At 33.7% G+C, this 12,594-nt stretch overlaps 3 long non-coding RNA genes across 8 annotated transcripts; 1 reads left to right on the forward strand and 2 right to left on the reverse strand.

The window, feature by feature from the left end:
* Positions 1–109: 109 nt before the first annotated feature.
* Positions 110–5,868, reverse strand: LOC114717660 (uncharacterized). Of its 6 annotated transcripts, none has more exons than XR_003737737.1 (7): positions 5,006–5,868; positions 4,339–4,603; positions 4,178–4,251; positions 2,792–3,078; positions 2,233–2,537; positions 2,019–2,093; positions 1,618–1,892 (listed from the first exon to the last, which is right to left on the reverse strand). It is a non-coding gene; the product is annotated as an uncharacterized LOC114717660 (long non-coding RNA). The 6 variants fall into 6 exon arrangements; XR_003737734.1 differs by having other exon boundaries at positions 2,792–2,868; positions 2,961–3,078; positions 4,178–4,603; XR_003737736.1 differs by lacking the exon at positions 1,618–1,892 and adding an exon at positions 110–164 and having other exon boundaries at positions 4,178–4,603.
* On the forward strand, positions 3,781–4,504 carry LOC114717663 (uncharacterized). Its single transcript, XR_003737740.1, has 2 exons — positions 3,781–3,885; positions 3,931–4,504. It is a non-coding gene; the product is annotated as an uncharacterized LOC114717663 (long non-coding RNA).
* Positions 5,869–9,469: 3,601 nt separating the features above from the next.
* On the reverse strand, positions 9,470–11,106 carry LOC114717662 (uncharacterized). The gene is made up of 4 exons (XR_003737739.1): positions 11,034–11,106; positions 10,754–10,939; positions 9,610–9,697; positions 9,470–9,505 (listed from the first exon to the last, which is right to left on the reverse strand). It is a non-coding gene; the product is annotated as an uncharacterized LOC114717662 (long non-coding RNA).
* Between the last annotated feature and the right edge of the window lie 1,488 nt (positions 11,107–12,594).

Here is a 12,594-nt window from a genome sequence, read left to right on the forward strand (position 1 = left end):
AACTCAGTTCAATTATTGTGTCCTACTCGAAAGCATATTATTACATGAAGGCAAGGGTTCTAACTGGCCACAGTAACTTAGGAATAGAAGCAGGGATTTCAATGCATGCTTTCCGGTATGGAGTTTTGTTAACCCCTCTCATCATGACTTAGGATGCTTACTTCCTATAAAAAGTTCACAAGTATCAGGATGAAATCAAAGTTTAACTGATCTTCATATGGCATAATAGTTATGTTATGCCTAAAACTTCGTTAACACGAGATATTTATGATTTTCTTTTAAATAGGAATGTTGCTGCTTAAATATGATGAATGAAATCAGTTGAGATATTTGTTCACTTAGAGATGAAAAGTAGAAAAGACAAATTGCTTAAAATTAGTGAATTTTTGAAAAGTTTCGTAGAAACATTTTTCATCAATAGGTCAAAAATTAAAAATAAAAATACAAAGAGAGAGAGAAAAATTTCATAAAAATGAAAAATCAGATATCAATCATTAATAAGAAGGGATCTAATCAAATCTTCCATGGTCTCAATTTAAGATATGCACTTAATAACATAACTCCCATTATCACTGAGTGCTTGGATTAACTAGTAGGAATTGTTTCACTTTAACCAATAGTCACGGGTTCTATCTTTTCGAAACGCAGGGTGCATATGCAATCCTCAAGGGGTTGACCGGGGCGTGTACCAAAAAAAAAAACATGTAACTCCCATTTCCTTATGCTTCAAAAGGTTTTGACTTGATGACTTCCTTCTCAGCCAATATTTACTGTTAGCCCATTAAACTCAGGATTTACATTTTGCTCAGCTTGCAAAACAATTGGTGTCTCGTCTCAATTCTAATGAAGGCAACATTCTCCATAACTTCCATTGAAGCATGGCACTAATGGCTTGCGTGTTATAAATTCTTGGCGGATAAAACTTGTTTAAGGCTATGTTGTTGCAAAACTAGTTGAAGGCAGTTTGAGGGTGTGTTTGGATGAAACCAAACCGTGGTTTAGAAAAGTGATTCTGAAAAATAGATTCTAGGGAGAATAGATTCTGTGAAGAATAGATTTTCTAAAAAAGTGATTCTGAGAAGTGAGAGTGTTTGGATAGTTGTTATCAGAAGCACTTTTTATATATACAAATTACTAAAAAAAAGACATAAGTTAATATGATAATTACAGAAAAAATAGATTTTATGATATATTTTAATTTGAAGGAATAAAATTGTTAATAATATATTTTTTTACCAACATAATTAATAATACATAAGATAATATAATTAATAAATAATTAATATGTATATATATTTATAAAATATAATATTAAATATGTTTATAAAAAATATGGTTATAAAAAAAATAACAAGATATATATTCTATAGGCTCTCACACCCTCCTTTTTTCTCCAAAAACAAAATTTTTTGCTTTTTCCAAAACCATGGTTTTGGGTTAAAACCATGGTTTTGGCTCTGAAACCATGATTTTGGGTCAAAACCATGGTTTGAGTCCCTAAACCATGGTTTGGGGTGTCACCCAAACACACTCTGAATCTCAAATAGGTCACAACTGTATGCGCCATACATCCCATTTTTTTTTTTTTGTTATAATTCACATAGCCATTATATTTTTTTATAGAGTTTGAACTCACAACCTCATACTTAAGAAAGATAACTAAGAAGCACTGTACCATACTTTCCAAACTTTCATCATATACTCTGAAAACAAACGTCAAATTTTGAGCATCTAGTGATATCTATATTTTAAGATGCAACCAATCACCTACACTTTCCGGTAAGGTTCCCTACTAAAGAACACGGTCCCAAGCACTATAAACATCCCTTCAAGGAGCGTTATCAGCATGCTCTAAGCCAAGATATTCCTCCCAAGCACTATAAACATCCCTTCTTTATCATAAGAAAGAATTTTTTACATCAAAAAATGTAAATATAAATGCAAGTTAACAAAATGAAATAATGGTATGACTCAACTCCAACAAGTATAGAAATTTAATTGAGGTTCAATGGATGTACCTGAAATCGACTGGACACGATGTTTGAGTACTGAAGGTACTCAGGTTGCCCAAGTGAAAGAACTGCAAACTTCCACTAGCCACAAGAATATAATAATAAACATAAAAGGTTTAGTAACATCGAACATGATATTCCATTTTTTGCCAGTAAAACACACAACATTGCAACCAATTTTTATTCAGAAGCCTGGGATTCATGGGTAGAAGAAACGTACATTGGCAAACTTCTCATCAGGAACTTGAAGTTTCTGTTGTATTCGTACTTTAATATCTGCAGCACAATGCAGATATGTAAACTTGGCAATAGATGTAACGAAAGCAGCCCTCTGAGTTTGTAATTTGTATAGCCATCACGGCTGTAACATGCACAGTATGTCGAAATCACTGCAAGCATTCAGAAGTTGCTATCCTGTCATCACTCTGGTCAAGGGTTACACTGAGACCAGCCAACGTGGGACCCCAGCAGAGTTCCACCATAAACCTCAATACTGTCAGATCTGTGACAGCATGATAAACAGATCTGCAACAAAAGGTAAAATTGGAATCCCCACAAATAGGTAGCATATACTAAATGTAGAGACTTCACACGCTAAAATATTTGTTTGAATGTGACAGATATTATCGAAAGCAGCCAAGGTAGCATAATCAAATAGAAAATCCCCACACATGAAATAACAGCATAAACACTAAAAAGAAAGAATTAGTATGATTAGCTTTGTAAGAGAGTACATTTCCACAAAATCATCCCCAAAATGGGCCAATATTTTAGCTTACTCTGATTTTCCTGACTTAAACTGCTCCTCAATGTGACGAATGAGAAGGCCGTTAGCAGCGAATACTTTATCCTCATTCTGCTGCCAATTCATAAGATTGAGTAAACCATCCAAACCCAGCAATCTATTAAAGCTATTTGCATGTTTGCTCTGAGGTGCAGAAAAATCACCATTCATCTTGATTTAGCCTTTAAAAATTTGATCATACAGGGCCCCGAGATACTCTTCAGGCAGATCCTTTCCATCATCTATTCCCCAATTGTTTTGAATAAAATCAGCCTTTGTCATCTGGAAGGTCATCAACAATGTAACCCAAAAACCCATGTCAAACGCACATTCAACATAATCAGAAAATAAGATATTCTGAATTCGCTGAGTTATATATTAGAAATAATGATAATAAAACATTGTCATTTACAAATTCACAATGACTTTCTTGAACATATATCAACTAATTGAGCATTATTGCCACCCATGAAAAGGGGAAAAAAACGAGAAATATCAAATGACATTTTTCAAGTAAAACTTATGTTGGCATTATAAGATGTTCCCATGGATAAAAATATTATATATCAGTATGATTATATGGTACCCAACAGTATAAAAACCAAACTGGTCATTGAATCGATCGAGAAAATAGTTCAAGAAATAGAGGTCGAACCATATTCAAACTAGTCATGATTAAAATAATATAATTTAACTAAAATATACAAAAATATTAATATTTGAATATGATTTCTAGCACTAACGGAAAAAATCATAAGCTGTAATGACATTTTGCCTTATTAATACATCAAAATTGCAGCATATCAATCTATGAATTTTCATCATGACGACTTTGGGGCTTAGGGCACGCATGAGCCTAACACAGAAAGGAGCTAGAAATGTATTATTTTTTCTTTTAGTTCTTCACATCTCAAAACTATATCTTTTAACTTTTAAGGATTAGGAGGGGAGAAAATATATATATATATAATATGCAACCTCTTTGACCTACCCAATCTGTCGGGTTACCCCAGATTGATCCTGGGTTGATTGATTGACTAGACTAACCAAGTGATTGGGTTGTCGATATGACCGGCCAAGTTGGTCCAAGTTTTAATACCATGCTATATTAAAGTTAAATTCAAGCATTGTTAGACACAAATAGGAGTAACTCTCCCAACATGATTTTTTATCTACAAGGTTCAAACCTACAACCTTATTACAAGGTGTTGAGCCCCTTCAACTCAATCCAATCACTACTAGCATGAAATACTCAAGGTTCAATCAGTACTAAAAGGAATGGAACATGCTTAGAATGGACCTAACGATTTAAAATTATATATTAAGAGAGCTGATGTTCAACTATAGGCTAGAAAAATTAGAAAAGACCAAGCACTCAAACCTTATCTTTCACCATGCTATTATGAGCATCTGTATTGAGCATTATCACAGAGTAAGCCAAGACATATGAAGTATCTGCACTACTAAAAGAACTTAGATTGCATTTACAATAACGCTTAGCAAACTTGTCCATGAAGCAATCAATATTCTTCTGTGCCTCACCAAGCAGCCTGAAGCCCCAAAGAAAAAACCTTATGGCTTCACCAAAATCCATGCCTTTGAAATTAAAGCAGTCAACATAAGCATGCACAACTTTGAGAGACAATTCGTCTCTTTCCCCCATATAGTCACCAATCTTGGTTTGATCAAGGAAAGCAGTGTTCTTGAGGTAAAAAAGGCACTTCTTTTGGAGAACTACAATTTTTTTGTTGCCGGTCAAAAAATCAAAACCCTTGGAACGTTTTCTGTTAAAAAGTGATATACCTTTCTGCATTTAACCCAGGAAGATCATCAATGAAGATGCAAAACAAAAGGTTAGAAAGATAAGAGATGCATTTCATAATGGCAAGCGAAAAATATTACAGATATGATGTAGACATTTGTAGGTACATAAAACCAAGTAGCAAATATCTATGATGCATAAGTTACTAGTATATAATCAATACAAGTGTATAGTATGGTAATTTTTTCATAATAAACAAACAGCAATAACTATTACAAAAAAAAAAAAAAAAAAAGGAAGCAAGAAAAGAGAGGTTAGTAACCACTCATCACTCTAGCGAAACACCAGCCCCACATATTTCTCGTCTAGTTTTACCTAATCTAATCAAAATTTCATGTCAGAAAAATTTGATAAATAAGAAATAAAAAATCTTGATTCTTAGCTCACCTTCCTTCAACACTTAGGAGACCCGACTATAGACGCCACTACATAATCTTTGAACCATGGATTTGTCTTCTCGAGTCTTCTTAAAACTCTTGGCGAATTTTGATCATCCCCATCATTCACATCACCACCAAATGATGAGTTACAGGGATGCTAGGCATCTCTGATTGGTTAGCGAGTGTAGCAACAGCCTCCAAATTATAAGTTGTAGGGGTGTTAGGTATCACCAGTTAAGTACTTACTAATCTTACCCACCTTTGGTTCCAACATGTTATACTCGTAAACATAACAAAGGGGCTGGCTGCTTCGCGCTTAAATAGGACCACATGAAGCTTCGACAACTATTCCTCTTCTATGGCAAGTTTCCCATCAAAATATTGTTGAAGTGCCATTTGTGGGATGTGGTGCACAACGTATTCTTTGAGCACAGCAATAGCCCAGAATCTGCTTAAAACCCTTTGGTGGGTATAATGTTGAGGGAGCACAATAGCTTGATATAGCTGCCAAATCACTTAAGAAAAAAAAAATTGTAAATAATTTTTCAGTGCTTTTGAAAAATTCTAGTGCCAAGTTTCAAGAGACAAGAACGTAAATGTTACCTCACTAGGATCCAACTCTGAAAAGAGTTTCAATAACTCTTCCACAATCAGACATCGTTTAACATCAAAAAATTAAAACCTTCCTATGTTTACCACCCATTCTAACATGAGCGAAAAGGATCATACATCCAAATGCTGCAAGTTATGAAAGTAAACTAGGACCACTTTTAGTATGAGGGTGATGACAAATATCTACAAAAAAAAGGGAACAAAGTAATCATTCAAAATTCAAAATTCAAAGTATTTATAAAAACAAATAAATACCTCTTTAGAAATATAAAAATTAAAAAAGATATTAAAGAGATTGCCAATAACCCAAACACACAACCAAACAAGTTAGTTTGTTTATCTACTTTGCATGCTTTTAAGCTTGAGTGAAGATTTACCCAGCTTGCAGCTTTACAAGCATAAGATTTTTTTTTGCTCTACCTCTCTAAGAAGATTGATAAAATTCTTATGAACTTCACATTTTCCGGCTTTCTAGAAGATCATGCTTCCTATATCAAGAAGGGCTATTGCTCGAATTGCACAATCCACAACCTCCTCATCAGCATCCTCAGTAATATCATTGATAGAATTAATCAAACCTTGGATGCTAACAAAATAACCCTCCAAAGGAACCCCAACAAGTCCCACAACATCCACCGCTTGTAGAACTGGGGCCATCAGCTAAAAAACAACTGATTAACAATCAATTTGTGAACTAGTTATCATTAACATGTCTTCGAGGCCAAAATATATTTTATTTTGGCCAATCTAGAAGACCTCGATTTCAACATCATATGCGTCTACCAATGCAGCAATGAGAAATTTAATATGAGTGATCATCATTTTGTGTTAAAAGATGTGCTCAAATTCGAACCCTTGCAACTTTTCTTTAATTTTTGGATTGAGGTTGATTTTATGATATTGAAAACCTAACTCTCTGGAAGTTATCCAACTACCATCACCTAAAAATTGAAATTGTTAATTCAACAATAACAACAATTTTAATTTCTAGATGATGGTAGTTGGATAACCCCTAGGGAGCTAGTTTTTTAATATCATAAAGTTGACCACAACCCAAAAATCAAAGAAAAGTTGCAAGAGTCCAGATTTGAGCCCATCTTTAAACACAAAATAAAGATGACTCATATTAAATCACTCCTTGTTGCATTGATAGAGGCATATAATGTTAAAAACGAGACCTTCCAAATTGGCAAAAATAAATTATATTTTGGCCTCAAAGATGTGTTAATGATAACTGGTTCACAAATTTATGGTAAGCCAATTGTTTTTGAGCCAATAGCCCCAGTTCTATAAGCCTAGGATGTTATAAGACTTATCGGAATTCCCTTGGAAGGTTATTTTGTTAGCATCCAAGGTTTGATAAATTTTATTAATGGTATTGCTGAGAATGCTGATGAGGAGACGATGAATCATATAAGCCGAGCAACAACCCTACTTGGCATAGGAAGCATGATCTCCTAGGAAGCGGGGAAATACAAAGTTCACAAGAACTTTATCAATCTTATTAGGGGGATAAAGCAAATAAAATATTATGCTTGGGGAACTGCGAGCTAGATAAATCTTCACCCAAACTTAAAAGCATGCAAAATAGTAAACACTAACCTATTTGGTTGTGTGTTTGAGTTATTGACCATCTCTTTAATGTCTTTTTTAATTTTTATGTTTTTAAAAAGGGATTTATTTATTTTCATAAATTTTTTGAATTTGAATATTTATTTTGTTTTTTTATTTTGTAGATATTTGTCATCACCCATACTAGTGGTCCCATTTTTCTTTGATAACTTGTAACATTTGTATTTATAATCCTTTCTACTCATGCTAGAATAGGTGATGAAAATAAAACAGTCTTAATTTTTTATGGTAAACATTGTCCGACTGTGGAAGAGTTACTAGAGCTCTTTTCAGAGTCGGATCCTAATAACATCTACATTCTTGTCCTCTGAAACTTGCCATTAATATTTTTCAAATGCCCTAAAAAATCATTTAAATTTTTTTTTTCCTTAGGTGATTTGACAGCCATATCAAGCTATCATACTTCCTGAATCCTATACCCACCAGAGGGCTTTAAACAGATCACGAACCACTGATGTGCTCAAAGAATATGTTGTGCACCACCTCCCACAAGTGGCACCTCAACAATATTTTGATGAGAAACCTACCCTAAAAGAGGATTAGTTGTCAAAGTTTCTTGTGATTCCACTTAAACACGGAGCACCCAGCTTTTGTTTTCGAGTATAACAAGTTGGAATCTAATATGGGTAGGATTAATAGGTACCTTGACTGTTGATGCCTAACACTCCTACAACTTATAATTTTGACGTTGTTGTTACACTTGCCAACTAATTAGAAATGCCTAACATCTCTATAGCTCATCATTTGGAGGTCTTTGTTACGCCTACCAGCGAGACGGAAATGCCTAACATCCTTGTAGCTGATACACTAATGACATTTAATGACAATGATTGTGTAAAAAACTACGCTTCAATTAAAAAAAAAATCACTTTTTAAAAAAATAAAAATAAAAAGGCTACTCCCATATTGCTTAAACCAAGAAACTCAGCAGTAGTTAGAGAAATAAATAAATATGAGGGTTGTTATAGCTAACGCCAAACGGAAGTAAGGAAATGAAGGGTAAACAACTTTCAAAAAAAAAAAAAGGCTCAAGCTGGAAATTTTACAGATTGGGTTTCCTTAAGTGGTGTCACCGGCCTATAAGGACGGTAAGTATGGTTTGGACGCCTTGCCCAAAGCCGAAAGCGTAGAAATTGCAGTGGGACGCCAAACTCTCTTGCAACCCCAGCCTGCATTTTACAAATAATAAACAATTACAGAAAACAATTCAACCACAGAATCATAAGAACTTGAGCAATCATCACTCACATAAATTTAGCACTAAAATGCTCATACAAAAAAAATCTTAAAAAAAAAAAAGTTAGCTACTACAATAGACTATCATCAACATTATAAAAGCATTCCGGCTTTAAACTGTTGTATGCATTGAAACTCCCCATTTGATGCAACTATGATATTGTTAATTCCCATAAGATTCAAGATAAGTGATGCAGATTTATCTGCCATGAACACAAAGATAAACAGAGATGTCCAGCATAGCTGCCACATAAACCATCACTTTGTAAAGTGTTTTTTTTTTTCTTTTTAAAGTAAAACTTGTTTTAGGAAACATCAAAATCAGTCTAAACATTTCAAAACTCCATTTATAACGGCTTTGAATACTTGTCAATGATTGAATTTATAATGTTCAGATCCAAAAAATTTCTGAGAGAAGAGATTGATACTATTAATTATTATCAACAATCTAAAACCATTTCTGCTTTAAATTGTTCTACACATTAAAACTTACCTATTTGATGCTGCATCAGTATTGGTTACTTCTTATACGAATCTAAGTGAAAGGTTTATCAGTCATGAACACGAAGATACACATATATGTACTGCAATTTGATCGCTATGCAGAACACTAAGGTCAACCATTTAAAATCACTTAGGGCTTGGGCCTCAACGAAATTATGATTACGGTGCAAACACTTGCAATTAACAATTTGTACTGCAATTTGATCGCTATGCAGTGTGCTAACATTTTTCACTATTCAATTTTCTTTAAGGAATGCAGCAGTCTTGGGAAAAAAATATAACCACGCAAGACCAGACTAAGCTGTTAGCGAAAGCATGTTATAGAAGAAACAAAATAAGTTAACACACTGTGCCAAGTTAGACGGTTCTTGCAGAAGAGTAAAAGGATGGTAGATTGTTGTACCTTGAAATGGTTAAAAAGCGTCTGCTTTTTCACTCGAAAGCGTTTCACTTTGCTATGGTCTACAAGATCAAAATATACATATCTTCCTATCTGCTGTGTAGGATCTTCATGTCATGCCGCCTATAAGAAGCATTACTCAGAACCAGTAATACAATTGATTTAGCAACACCGAGAATTCTGGTAAAGTAAAAGGAGCAGTGTAATTGAGATAAGGAACTGATCACCATTATAATGGCGTAAAGGTAAGCCTCTTCTTTCTTTTCATGGTCTTTTGCTCCCTTTTCTTTCCTCAACCTCTGCTGCAATAATCCACTGCACAAAATAAGCTCAAATTTTCCAAAATATAGCAACAAAAACAGTCAAAAAGATAGAGAAGAACTAAAACTAAAGCTTAGTTTTGAATCCAACGGTTTACAAGACACTTCTCATGAAATACACTGTTTCATTGAGAGTCCAGACAGAAAAGAGGCAGAAAGATCATTGAAAGACATTGACAACAATCAGCAAACTAATGGTACAAGTTGTTCACCTTGTCCTCTTGATCCAAGAAGTACAATTTCTAATAAAAAGCAATAAAATGGCAACAAAATAACAATATGAATCGGAAATTAATTTGAAGAAAAGTGTGATGCCCCAATGGGCTTTAGGCCCAATGAGTTTGAACCCCAGTCCAACAGGACTTTGACGGTTAGATCGTTTTAAAACAGAAGCGATCTTTTTGGGCCATGAAACAGACATGATCTTTGGATGAGAATATTGAAACAGTCATCCCAATCAAAGATACAAATTGAGAAGGTCAATAGTGGTATAAAAAATAAAAAGTTTAGATTTAATTTTTTATTCTATTCTTATACATTTTTTTCACTTTTGAAAATATAGACAAGCAATTTGAAGATAATCATTTCTTTGAAAAATTGAAATTATCACAGAAAAGCTGCTAATGAATAATAATAACAACAACAACAACAACAACAAATTTAACAAAATTTAAATAACCAGAGGTTGATATTCCGGAAACTCGTTCCATGCTCATCAAAAATCAGATTATATTTGAAATAATTTTTATAACTAACATTTCTTAAAAAAATAAATTTATTATTAAAAATTATAGATTACAAATTTTAAATACAGATCTTTCGAATCAAATTTAGACAAGTTGAAACGATGAGCACGGTCGCTGTCACATCGGTTCACCAGAGAACAGCACCTGTATATCAAATCGCCACCTAATAGTTGAAACAAGATGAATATTTACAGGACCACAACTCAGTAGCCTCTTTTCTTCTTATTCTTAATCTTAATATTTATGTTGTGCCCTGTTTGCGCAACACTGAGAAGTAAAACGCAGCAAATAAACAATGAAATTACCTGTTGAGCGTCGGAATCGGAACCGGAGACTCCGATGGCACGAGTGATTCCATCAAGAGAAGACTCCAACCTCTCTAATCGAGCGTTCATATCACGCTGGTTAATGGCCGCGTCAAGATCCTCTGAGCGGCTGTGTTCCGCCATGGGAGGACAATGAAAGCACCAAATTGGAAGGCTTGCCCTACACTGCAGTGAAATGTAAATCAGCACAAACTGAGCAAAAACTACAGCGAGACATACGATCGTGATTGAGAAATTAAGTATTGTGGATTAGGCATACCGGTGGCAGGAAGAGTAACGAAAATAGAAGGATGATAAAGAAAGAAAATTGGGTAGACCAACGGTTTCCCTGATGGATGATCAGATCAAAGGGCGATCACTTTTCATTGGTAGATTACCCCAATTTCCTCGGGAAGGTCCATCACTTCCCACAGTAATTATTGCCTCTAATTAACTACACTGTACACTTTTGACCACCCAAAAAATACACTGTACACAACCCCTCTAATTAATTATTTTTATGTAGAGTCGTTTTGAAAAGAACTAATTAATAATTAATTTGAGCCGAATTCATTAATTAATTTTATTATATAAAATTATAACGGGTACATCTTCGAAAGTTCATTGTCATTTGTCAAACACGAAGCCTCTATGGAGACCATGCTTCCAGAAGTCGAATTCCATTTCTTAGTCATGAGGGCACCAAGATTCTTATTTTTCTTCTGCAATCTGCAATTTGCGCGCACACAGAAATGGGAGAGACCACAGTTTTCTAATTTGATAGACTAATATTAATAATCTTTCCAGTTATCCTAGATCTGGTATTCAAAACTGGAAGTCCTAATGTGGCCCGTTCATGAGTTGATAATGAGTGGTCTTACCTGAATTAAAGCCTTGGATATCAAACTATGTTAGTTTGGTCCGGTTCAGCTAACAGCTTTTATTAAAGTAGTGACATTATTAGGATAGCCAATCATCATGACAATTGTGTCATTATTAGGCTAAAAAGTCATTATGACCCCTACTCGTCATAATGATAGTTACTATTAGGATTTTGTCATGTGATGACTCCGAACCTCTATATAAATCCCACTCTGCCATCAGTTAAGAGAAACAAAAACTTAAATATTAACACAATCCAATCCATTACTTTTAAGAAGTTATTTTCCTCATATTATCTCATTCATCTCACACAGTAACAGCAGAAAGCTTCATAAAATCATATAGATTTCGAAGGTGTTTCGGTGATGACCCAAACCATGATTTGAGAAAAATCACCCAAACACCATTTAAAAAAAAAAACCAAAACCATAGTTTTGGCGCAGAAACTATGGTTTTGGCAGAAGCAAAAAATTTTATTTTTGGAAAAAAACAGGGAAGAGTGTGAGAGCCTACGAGATATGTGTCTTTTTTTTTTTTTTTGCCCAGACGGATATACCTTTCCCAATTATTCATTTCTTTCTCATTGTTTCAGACGCAGTATGAGGGAGAGCTTGAGAGTAGATCTCAACAATAATATGACTTTAACATCTCTCAATTATTTTTTTATAAACATATTTAATTTTATATCTTATAAATATATATACACATATTAATTATTTATTAAGTATATTATCTTATGTATTATTAGTTATGTTGATAAAAAATATATTATTAACAATTTTATTCCTTCAAATTAAAATATATCATAAAATCTGTTTTTTATGTAATTATAATATTAATTTACCTTTTTTAGTAATTTGTATATATAAAAAGTGCTTCTGATAACAACTATCTAAACACTCTCACTTCTCAAAATCACTTTTTCACAAAATCTATTCTCCCCGGAATCTATTCTTTAG

Source organism: Neltuma alba, unplaced genomic scaffold (assembly GCF_004799145.2).
Source record: "Neltuma alba isolate B1F8T4 unplaced genomic scaffold, ASM479914v2 tig00011762_pilon, whole genome shotgun sequence".
Lineage (NCBI taxonomy): Eukaryota > Viridiplantae > Streptophyta > Magnoliopsida > Fabales > Fabaceae > Neltuma > Neltuma alba.